The sequence below is a fragment of the Pseudophryne corroboree genome, chromosome 4, assembly GCF_028390025.1.
Source record: "Pseudophryne corroboree isolate aPseCor3 chromosome 4, aPseCor3.hap2, whole genome shotgun sequence".
Lineage (NCBI taxonomy): Eukaryota > Metazoa > Chordata > Amphibia > Anura > Myobatrachidae > Pseudophryne > Pseudophryne corroboree.
Genome location: NC_086447.1, coordinates 31,224,181 through 31,236,369, shown reverse-complemented (window position 1 = coordinate 31,236,369; position 12,189 = coordinate 31,224,181). Strand labels below are relative to the sequence as shown.

General features: G+C 37.7%; 3 non-coding genes across 3 annotated transcripts; all 3 read left to right on the top strand.

The window, feature by feature from the left end:
- The first annotated feature begins 10,271 nt into the window (after positions 1-10,271).
- On the top strand, positions 10,272-10,343 carry TRNAG-UCC (transfer RNA glycine (anticodon UCC)). Its single transcript has one exon. It is a non-coding gene; the product is annotated as a tRNA-Gly (tRNA).
- A 428-nt stretch (positions 10,344-10,771) lies between these two features.
- On the top strand, positions 10,772-10,843 carry TRNAE-UUC (transfer RNA glutamic acid (anticodon UUC)). The gene has a single exon. It is a non-coding gene; the product is annotated as a tRNA-Glu (tRNA).
- A 428-nt stretch (positions 10,844-11,271) lies between these two features.
- TRNAG-UCC (transfer RNA glycine (anticodon UCC)) lies at positions 11,272-11,343 on the top strand. Its single transcript has one exon. It is a non-coding gene; the product is annotated as a tRNA-Gly (tRNA).
- The last annotated feature ends 846 nt before the right edge of the window (positions 11,344-12,189 follow it).

Sequence of the window (12,189 nt, the reverse complement as noted above, 5' to 3'; positions counted from 1 at the left end):
CAACCAGCAAATACCCATAAGGGGCAGCCGTCGCGGATTCATAGGATTCGAGAAAAAAACGATGTTTCGATGGGTACATTTGTCTAGCCAGAATGCCCACCTGCATTTTATCCCTGGGGTTTTTGAACAGGACCATATATTTTGTGTTTAAATGTATAGTTCTGCTCTTTTTACCTTGACAAAATATGTTTTGGACAAGGTACAGGATACTGAGATTACGATGATGTACATACTTTGTGAAAGCCTTCTCAACCTCAGAATTATTACTTGCCGCGTCCATCAAATCATCAATCACTGTTAAATTAACCTTATCAGGGGGAAAAAGTTGATCATCGCTAAAAGACTCTGGTAACCCCTCTATAAAGCGCGTACAGGGGTAATCACGCAGAAGTTGGTCGTATATAGGTTGCCAACAGGTGTAAAACCAAACAACATTATCAGGTACATGAGTCATATGTGTTGCAGCGTGTTGCAACAGCGTTTTGACAAAATAACTTTTACCCGAATTGGACGGCCCCGCTAAAATACATGAGAAAGGGTGTTGAAATCTGGTGTCCATCTTAATAGCCGAACGGCAGTGTTGTGAAGTTGTCCGTAAGAGACCGTTTAGTATAAACACACCTTTGCGTCTTCTGCAAAGTACGCGTCTCTATCTGCCAGCACTTTTTCACACGTACTATACCGGGTTGACGGATCACAACCTTTTTCTGGTCATCGCCTTCGGGGTTTAAAGGATAATCTAAGACCAGTTCTTTCAGGCTGTCAAAGTTAACGTGCTGCGCATTATCAACATTGAGCGTTATACCTTTAACTTTTAAACAGGTCTTTCCGTTGTTTAGTCGATAGCCGTATGACTTGGGACCGGCTGAGACAAATTCTGTTATATGGGTGCCTGTGGGCAGTTCGCTGGTCAACTCACCTAAATAATCACCCAATGGCGGGCTCCAGTCACCGGGTCTACTGACAAAAATTACAGAATCGGTGTCGTGATAAAGACATCTATCTTGTAATCTATACAGTAGTTTGTACAGTTCAACACGGGCATAAGCCGTTGTAAAGATGGCTATAGTTACATTTGAAATTGCACCCCTGGTGTAATGGTCTTTGGCATACTTCCAATTTACCATAACTGTATCATCGTCAATAAAATCCAAAGCGGACACGTCATAGTACGGTAAGAACGCGTATTCAAAAAGTTTGTCGGGGTCGGTCACTAGACACGTATTGGGCATGTTGCTACGTTGACCAAATTTACCCCATAAGGAATTTAAAAACAATTTTGAAATTTGTCTTTTAGCGGGGTTGATTTCTATGTGTTCGGGTCGTAAAGACAAGCCTTCATTCTTTTGATAGGCGTCTATATACTCTTGGCGTTTCTCGGCGTCTGTACACCATTCGGGATAACCAGAGGCCTCTTGTTTATCCCTGAGGTGCGTTTTAATGTAGCCTGAAAACAATTTGTCAGATCTCTCATCAAAATGCCACACCTCATAGATTTTACATACCTTGTACCCCATTTCTACAGCCAAGTTTAGTTCCACGGTACACCATGTACCGATGAGCGCACGTTTTTCTGAATCATGAACGCACGGCTCAGTCTGTCCAGACTCAGCGCATGTGCGACATAATGGAAACATTAACTTGCCGCCCATTTTAACTGGCAGAACCGGAAAGAATAGGCCACGAGGTGGATAAACTTTAACCCTGGCAAAACCGAAATACTTTGTGACATCACCAAAGTCCTTATAAATAATGCGTGGGTGCTGTATAGGATACGTTTTGGTTTTATTAACATACGGATAGAGACTGGTGAAATCAAAATAGTGTATTTTTTCATCACAGCCTGTTTTGTGATACAGCTTTATGGCGTTTGTGCGCCCGCCATAAAGAGCATCACGTGGCTCCAAGGGTTCGGGTAAATCTTTACCCTTCAGAAAAGCCTGTAGATCCGCATCAGAATCTAGCATAGACTTCCATTCACAACCCCAGATTTCACGTATCTGAAATCCACAACGTTTAAGGTAGTGCAACTTTACCTGCGTCTTGTGGTGTAATTGACCGTAGGTCGTTTTAGTCAGTTTGTTTTTATCATCGGCGTTGTAACAAGCACCACAGCCGTGGTAAAAACAACCTTGGAATTCAAATGCAGTTGGTGTGCCGTTAATCACGGCATAACCATCCAGGCTGTATTTACCAACTTTCTTCTCACCCCCTTGTAAAGCGTGTCTTATACTCACCCCTTCTTTGTGTTCTATGTACATTAACCACTGTATGGCGGGCGTTGAGTAACGCTTCTGCGTCTTGTGATAGTTATCACCCGGTACAAGCGCCAGTGTCTTTTCCTGTAAAAATTTACACCGGTACATGGCCATGCATACGCTCGCCAACGTGACTAATTGAAAAGCCTCGATGTGACGTTTAACCACAACCTTTTTTTTTTTCTTTGTTATTAGAAACTCCTGTTCTGTCATGGCTATAACAGCAGATCTGAAAGCATCACAAGCTTTTTGTAATATTTTCACATCGTCTTTACAATATCGCACGAGCTCTTTTTGAAAGTTAAACGGTTTGTGTACACACTGTTTATACCAAGCTGTAAACTCAGATAATTCATCAGGCATCATGTATTGTGGACCAAAATACTCTATTGACGGCATAGTTCCTATGTAATTTTGGTTATCAGCTGTGTTAAAAAAATGTGGGAAATAACCTTTGGTACCGTCAAACCCCATCGCCTTTGGTAACTTGCTAAGCCGCATGGGTAAAAAATTTAAAGAGTCGATAAATCTTATCTTCAAATCTTTTACCGTGATGCACATTATGTTGCCGCCTCTAGATAATAATTCAATCTTTAATTTCTCCTTAATCAGCTGGCGCAGCACAAAATATGCATCATAGCGACCTGCATTATGGGCTATGAATGTGTAATGCTCAAATTTTGGTTTCATGAACGTCTTTACAAAGTCTTCGATACACGCAACACCCTTAAACTCCCAGTCTTTCTCACCCGTTAATGTTAAAGCGTAACAGTAGTTTGGTATGTGCACACCCGTCTCCTGCATACACTCAAAATCATAAAAGATGTATTTCTTTGTGGGCTCTTCCGGCTTGATGGTTTGTATATAGCACAAATGGTTCGAAAACCCATCAACGAACACCTTACAAATGGGGCACTTTAGGCCTCTGCAGTTATGATCTGTTCGCCTGTAGAGACAACACTTGTCACAATATACATGTTCAAGACAGGATATTTTGTGATCAAGAGCTAAAGCTTTGTGTAGCTCTAAACACTCGTTTGATCGACAAAATACCCTACACACCGAACACCTTAAAGCCGTCACACCATCGTCAATACAAGCCGGCCTGTGACAAGCCTTACAAAAGAAAAGACAATCGTGATTATTTCTATGATGGTAAGCGCTATGACAACGGACGCAGTAATATCGGGCACCAAGAAACGCTTTGATATCGAGTATCCCATAAAAGTGACAATCGTGATATAGCACAAAGATCGTGTCTTTGTAACGACTGTCTGCACTGTAGTATTTCCAAGACCCTTAACTGTAATAGAGGAGATTGATGGATACTTTTAAATAATTTTCAAAAATTGCAACATCGCTAAAGCTGACCGCTTTATCAAGCGGCAGATTCAAAGCTTTATGTAGTTGTATCGCTCTCTCCTGTATTACATGATCATTGGCATTGTTACCTTTATCCAGAAGTTTACAGACGCTAGCGGCCAAACACAGGTTATTACCTACGCGTCTGAAGTCATAGAGATATCTCTTTCTTTTATCTATTATTAAACTTTGGGGCAGGCGTTGTAAACTACGCCCAGTCAAACCAGACCCTGATCTGTTCATAAAAATACTGATCACAAATCTTAAGCCTGTGGATAATAAGAATTCAGCGTTACTTTGAAGCGTGTTTGTAATCTGATTCAAAAAACTGGCAGCGTCTAATGTTTCTTGCGGCTTACGATGCGAATAGATGGCATTGTGTAACCCACCCCCCTCCAATCTAAGCTGAACGCGGTCGGCAGGATCCACGCCCGCAAGGACATCATCGAGCATGGCCTGTATAGCCGTATGAATGGCTCGAACTCCCTCTACAAATGATGTAACCCTATCCAAATTAACAAACCGATAGTGATTGTGGTACTCAACGGCTCTGAAATTCGGTCGTTGTCGTTCATAGCGGTTAATTGCTTCTAAGTATACATGTTGCCGACCTTCGTCATTACCGGGTGACTCAACACGGCCTGCATCATCATATATGGGGCTTGCATCGCGCTCAATATTGTCAGCCTGTGATTCGTCATTCGGTAATGCATGGGGTGGAGATTGATCTAAATCTACATGCCTCGCACTGTGCTGACCTCCTACCACATGTACCCTGTGACGCTTGCGTTTTCTCAATTGACCACCTACCGCATGTTCCCTGTGCCGCTTGCGCTTTCTCGATCTGATTAATGTTGTTACAGCCTGTTTCACCTTTGCGCGTCGGAATAACTGTGAGATCTTGTATGTTAAACAAGGTTTAATTCGTGGTTTTTTTTTACAGTCATTTAAATTTAAAACACGTTTCAAACCATTGCCTAGCATGCCTAGTCACGGATCAGTTTCATTTATTTCTGCAAAATGATGTATGTTGGCTTTAATAAATTCAGTTGTCTTAACCGACCGATCTATGTATTTTGACATGACATTCATATACGTCTCAACAACTTCTTTAACAATGTCTTGTTTACATTTACTACCGTGGCACACACCTTTAATGTGTTTTAACAAATATCCGGCTTTTACGCCCATGTTCTCAACATCTTCCCGTATCTTACCCAACAACGCGTAAAATTGTATTTCAGCGTCTTGGCCTAATTGTTCTGAATTTTGACATTCATCAACTATGTCGGGCGCTAGCCCTCGCGCCGGTACACAAGCATCAGCCGATGCGTGTACCAGGGCTGTCGTTGTAAAAATATTGGGCATTGATGTTACACAATCAACCGTTGTAGTATTACCAGGTATTCCTGCAACGGCTGATAATACTTCATCAGAGCTATTCTGCGGATCTTGTGTCGTTGACTCTACACAATTTGTAATAAGCTCTTGCCCATTTATGTCATCAATATCTGATATCACAGGATTACCGGCTATGTGTCTTGTTTCTGTTTCAGAGCAATCCTGTGTATCGGTAATAGTGATGACATCGGATTGCGACAATTGCTTAACATTACTTCTTGAGTCAATATTTGATAACAAACCAATGCCTGCTATGTGCCTTGTTTCTGTTTCAGAACAAACCTGTGTATCTGGAATTGTGATTACAGCGGATTGCGACAATTGCTTAACATTACTTCTTGAGAGACGCGATGCCCTCTTAACCTTTACAGTCTTTGTATTACCAGCGACACCCCGGTCTGCAGTGTTAAACGCTGTGTGTTTTGATGTTACAGCAACATCATTACTTACGCATGATACAGTTTGTAACGCGATCCTTCTCCGTTGTGGCTTATCATTTTCGGAATATGACAATTTTCTTTTCAGATCTGTAAATGTTGAATTATGACTTCTCTCATTCGTTCTTGGTCGAGCCGGCTTTCGTTTGTTCGGTACGATACAGCCGTTATGCACAGCCATAACTGATGACCTAGCAACGTTCTTATGTACAATTGCCGGCGTTACGAATTGATGGTTCTCCGCTTCAGCGGCGGTTGTGCGTTTTGATATTTTCCCGCTTGTACTAGGCCTGTGTATCTGCGAGCATGTATCACTGACTGTTGGTATCAAAGGAGCATAGCGTCTTGCTACAGCGTCATCTGTAATACATATATTATAAAATAAATATAAACGACTCTGCATGTAAATCAGTATTTAAATCACCGCATAACAATATACCATATAACAGCGTTTGATTACACACCTGCTGCTGCGAATTGATGGCTTTCCGTTTCAGCGGCGGTTGTGCGTTTTGATATTTTCCCGCTTGTACTAAGACGGTGTATTTGCGCTACTGAATCACATCCTGATGGTATCGTCGGCGCATAACGCATTGCTACAGCCTCATCTGTAATACCTATATTATAAAATAAATATAAACAAAGCTGCCTGAAAATCAGCATTTAAATCAACGCATAACAATATACCATATAACAGTGCTTGATTACACACCTGCTTTATATTCGAATGTTTTAGCACGACCCCCTGTCGCGTGTGGGAAAAACGGTTGCTCATCAACAACATTGCTGTTCTGTATAGATGTGTTGTGACAATAATCAGGTTTGTTCAATATATCCCGTAGAATAACATCAGCCGTCGCATCATCCATTTTTGTGGCATCTTTAACCGGTGAAAAATGAAAAATAAAAATAAAAAAATAAAAAATATTACATACGGTATAAAATTAGAATAACATGAAAAAGCGATTTATTACTGAGAATATAAAGTGTGTACAGTTGACAACAAATCAGCACAACTGTACAAGGTTTATTTTTAATTCTTTAGCCGTGGAAAAATAAATAAATAAATAAAAAATAAAAATAAAAAATAAAAAATAAAAAATAAAATAAAAAATAAATAAAGATATCATGTTACTCACAATCTGGCGCCAATTCCAAAATATTATTAAAATCCGGTATAGCGCTGAAGTCTAAGCCAAAGGGACTATCAACAGACAAATCGAGATTCTCTGTATTTGTGATTACTGTCAAATCGGGGGAAATAAAAATGAGAAAATAATAATTATTTAATAATTACTATTTAATAATTACTTATCAATGTATCCAGACTGTTGTACGTTCATACTATTTAAACTTTTAAAAATGAACAAATTGTAGACCTTGACTATAATTTCATACTATTTAAACTTGAAATATAAATAAAAACGCGTCAATGTCCTTTATAGACATAGCTTACTTTGAGAGGTTTGATAACTTGGCAAAGCATCATCATCATCAGAAGAAGAAGATCTGTTTCTAACCATGAAAGTGTTTTTGTTGTTGATGTTCTGCATTGTCTGTCTCTGAACCAATAATGAAAATGAGAGACGGTTAATATCTATCAAACGAATTAGTTGAAATATTGTGTTGGCGCATTCCCAAAATGAACCACTAGATGTCGCTATTACCACATATTTAAATAACATTCAGACAGCCACATTATTAAAACTATATGTTCTATGTGTTACAATGCATCGCATTGATGTTGCTGTTTAGCGATGCATTTCACATATGAGTGCATACTGCGATTTGCAACTGTCCAATAGGTTTGAAATATTAACATATTATACATGTATGCCTAAAAACAAAGGATGCAATGGCAGGACAGAATCGTGTAACAGTGTGTATATCGCGGCATAGAAACAACATATTTAAACAGCCTTCAGAGCCATATTTGTAAAATAAAATAAATAAATAAATAAATAAAATAAAAAATGCAATATGTATAAATATAATAATAATAATAATAATAATAATTATGATAATAATAATAATAATAATCTTTTGCTGTTGATGTTCTGCATTGTCTGTCTCTGAACCAATAATGAAAATGAGAGACGGTTAATATCTATCAAACGAATTAGTTGAAATATTGTGTTGGCGCATTCCCAAAATGAACCACTAGATGTCGCTATTACCACATATTTAAATAACATTCAGACAGCCACATTATTAAAACTATATGTTCTATGTGTTACAATGCATCGCATTGATGTTGCTGTTTAGCGATGCATTTCACATATGAGTGCATACTGCGATTTGCAACTGTCCAATAGGTTTGAAATATTAACATATTATACATGTATGCCTAAAAACAAAGGATGCAATGACAGGACAGAATCGTGTAACAGTGTGTATATCGCGGCATAGAAACAACATATTTAAACAGCCTTCAGAGCCATATTTGTAAAATAAAATAAATAAATAAATAAATAAAATAAAAAATGCAATATGTATAAATATAATAATAATAATAATAATTATGATAATAATAATAATAATAATAATAATAATAACACTTACCATAATGTCTTCACGTGTGTATAGCTGTGCAGCTTCAGTTGAAATTTCTTCTTCTCAGTGCTCTGTCCCACTTCAGTGATGTGGTCTGTTCTTATAACACTGGCTGTGAGCCATATGGCCCCCACCAACCTGTGGTACGCCGTCCCACATTTCCAAGATGCTTGGGGCGGGACTTTTAAACATATAATCTTTGGTTTATACATTAGTAAATGTGATAATTATTTTCAGTTACAATAAAGATATAATCTTTTAGCTGTTTCTTAAATGTCATACACAGTGCATCAAACGCATACCAAATACATTTATATTATATATACAGAAGAAAAAAAATAAATAAATAAATAAAAAATAAAAATCCTGAGTGGTCTAAACTACTTGTATAGATTGAATGGAAGTCATTCCAAATGGGTATATCTTATACTGTAGAATATGAGGCTCATAAAAAGCGCATAAATTATTTAATAATAAAATGAATTTATAAAAAGCATTATACAGAAGTTCTTATGAACTAATGTACATGAATACAAAATTATTTTATGATTCCATAAATATACACTGGCTTACTGATTTGTAGCTAAAATTACAAAAAATATTGTCTTTGTACATGAATACAAAATTATTTTATGATTCCATAAATATACACGGGCTTACTGATTTGATTAGGACCCATCACCATGATATCTCATTATGGTATGTAATTAATCCAAAAGATGGAAAAATCCGATTTGAGTCAACACATAAACCTGTAGGTGGTGCTAATGTTCCTCTACAGAGATAACAATCGAAAATGGTTTTGATTAGGAACCATCACCATGATATCTCATTATGGTATGTAATTAATCCAAAAGATGGAAAAATCCGATTTGAGTCAACACATAAACCTGTAGGTGGTGCTAATGTTCCTCTACAGAGATAACAATCGAAAATGGTCATGGTCAAATTATAAGCAATGGTCATGGTCAAATTTGCACATCGTGCTTCTGAGGGGTTTCTGTGACATTTAAAATGACCTTTTAAATTAGTACCATGTGTGATGAACCCTTGCTTCTAAGAATGTTCATGGTTAAATTGTACATCGTGGCTTCTGAGGGTTTCTGAGCATTTAAAATGACCTTTGTGACATTTTAAAATGACCTTTTAAATTAGTGCCATGTGTGATGAACCCTTGCTTCTAAGAATGTTCATGGTTAAATTGTACATCGTGGCTTCTGAGGGGTTTCTGAGCATTTAAAATGACCTTTGTGACACGGTCATTAGTGATTATCCTTTTTAAAACTGTAACATGTGTGACTCATGAAGTTTCAGCTGCTGGAATGTAAGAACATTTTGTGTTACAAAAAAAAAAAAAAAAAAGATGTATTTTAAAGTGTGTGTCATATGAGACATTCTGCGACTGGTGCTGCTTGACACTCTGCGACTGGTGTTACGCGACAATTTTTAATACGTTTTAATATCGAACACTATAAATTTATATTAATTTTATATTAAGCGATATAAAACACTATCATTTAATATTAAAAGGGGGCGGGTCCTAGTGCAAGGGGGCGTTAACAACTGTCAAGTTTGACAGAAAGGTTGACTTTATCTACTAGTATGGATGAGCCTAAATCTTGAATTGTGAATGTCATGCAATTTGCCAATTTTGTTTGAATAACTACCACCAATGGTGCTACAGCGCAGGCTATAAAAATCTTTCAAACAGTTGTTGTGATTTCCATATTGGCCACTATATGCATTTGAAAAGTGCTCAAGCATTGGTGGTATGGTGGTGAGCATAGCTACCTTCCAAGCAGTTGACCCGGGCTCGATTCCCGGCCAATGCATCCTTTTCCTTATGTGCTGTTTTCGCACTTATAGTTGTTGCTTAAGATATGCTCAGATGACAAGGTCCATAGAAAATGTTAAAATCTTTGAAGAAAGCATGATTCCTTCTTAGCAGATGCCTTTTGATTCCACCACTGCCTGATTAAATATTTGTAAATACATTTTACAAAGTTCACTGAGGTGCCATATGCAAGTAAATCAAAGGTCTTTTCTTTTCTCAGTTTTGATACCACTGTATATCAGTTCAATGGTGCATAAAAACCTTAAGTATGGATGAGCCTAAATCTTGAATTGTGAATGTCATGCAATTTTCCAATTTTGTTTGAATATCTTCCACCAATGGTGCTACAGCACAGGCTATAAATATCTTTCAAACAGTTGTTGTGATTTCCATATTGGCCACTATATGAATTCGACAAGAGCTGAAGCATTGGTGGTATAGTGGTGAGCATAGCTGCCTTCCAAGCAGTTGACCCGGGTTCGATTCCCGGGCAATGCATCCTTTTCCTTATGTGCTGTTTTCGCACTTATAGTTGTTGCTTAAGATATGCTCAGATGACAAGGTCCATAGAAAATGTTAAAATCTTTGTAGAAATCATGATTCCTTCTTAGCAGATGACTTTTGATTCCACCACTGCCTGATTAAAAATTTGTAAATACATTTTACAAAGTTCACTGAGGTGCCATATGCAAGTAAATCGAAGGTCTTTTCTTTTCTCAGTTTTGATACCACTGTATATCAGTTCAATGGTGCATAAAAACCTTAAGTATGGATGAGCCTAAATCTTGAATTGTGAATGCCATGCAATTTGCCAATTTTGTTTGAATATCTTCCACCAATGGTGCTACAGCGCAGGCTATAAAAATCTTTCAAACAGTGGTTGTGATTTCCATATTGGCCACTTTATGCACTTCAAAAGTGCTCAAGCATTGATGGTATAGTGGTGAGCATAGCTGCCTTTCAAGCAGTTAACCCGGGTTCGATTCCCGGCCAATGCATCCTCTTCCTTATGTGCTGTTTTCACACTTATAGTTTTTGCTTAAGATATGCTCAGATGACAAGGTCCATAGAAAATGTTAAAATCTTTGTAGAAATCATGATTCTTTCTTAGCAGATGACTTTTGATTCCACCACTGCCTGATTAAAGATTTGTAAATACATTTTACAAAGTTCACTGAGGTGCCATATGCAAGTAAATCGAAGGTCTTTTCTTTTCTCAGTTTTGATACCACTGTATATCAGTTCAATGGTGCATAAAAACCTTAAGTATGGATGAGCCTAAATCTTGAATTGTGAATGCCATGCAATTTGACAATTTTGTTTGAATATCTTCCACCAATGGTGCTACAGCGCAGGCTATAAATATCTTTCAAACAGTTGTTGTGATTTCCATATTGGCCACTATATGCATTTGAAAAGTGCTCAAGCATTGGTGGTATAGTGGTGAGCATAGCTGCCTTCCAAGCAGTTGACCCGGGTTCGATTCCAGGCCAATGCATTCCTTTTCCTTATGTGCTGTTTTCGCACTTATAGTTGTTGCTTAAGATATGCTCAGATGACAAGGTCCATAGAAAATGTTAAAATCTTTGTAGAAATCATGATTCCTTCTTAGCAGATGACTTTTGATTCCACCACTGCCTGATTAAAGATATGTAAATACATTTTACAAAGTTCACTGAGGTGCCAGATGCAAGTAAATCGAAGGTCTTTTCTTTTCTCAGTTTTGATACCACTGTATATCAGTTCAATGGTGCATAAAAACCTTAAGTATGGATGAGCCTAAATCTTGAATTGTGAATGCCATGCAATTTGCCAATTTTGTTTGAATATCTACCACCAATGGTGCTACAGCGCAGGCTATAAATATCTTTCAAAAAGTTGTTGTGATTTCCATATTGACCACTATATGCATTTGAAAAGCGCTCAAGCATTGGTGGTATAGTGGTGAGCATAGATGCATTCCAAACAGTTAACCCGGGTTCGATTCCCGGCCAATGCATTCTTTTCCTCATGTGCTGTTTTCACACTTATAGTTGTTGCTTAAGATATGCTCAGATGACAAGGTCCATAGAAAATCTTAAAATCTTTGTAGAAATCATGATTCCTTCTTAGCAGATGACTTTTTGATTCCACCTCTGCATGATTAAAGATTTGTAAACACATTTTACAAAGTTCACTGGGGTGCCATATGCAAGTACATCAAAGGTCTTTTCTTTTCTCAGTTTTGATACCACTGTATATCAGTTCTATGGTGCATAAAAACCTTAAGTATGGATGAGCCTAAATCTTGAATTGTGAATGTCATGCAATTTGCCAATTTTGTTTGAATAACTACCACCAATGG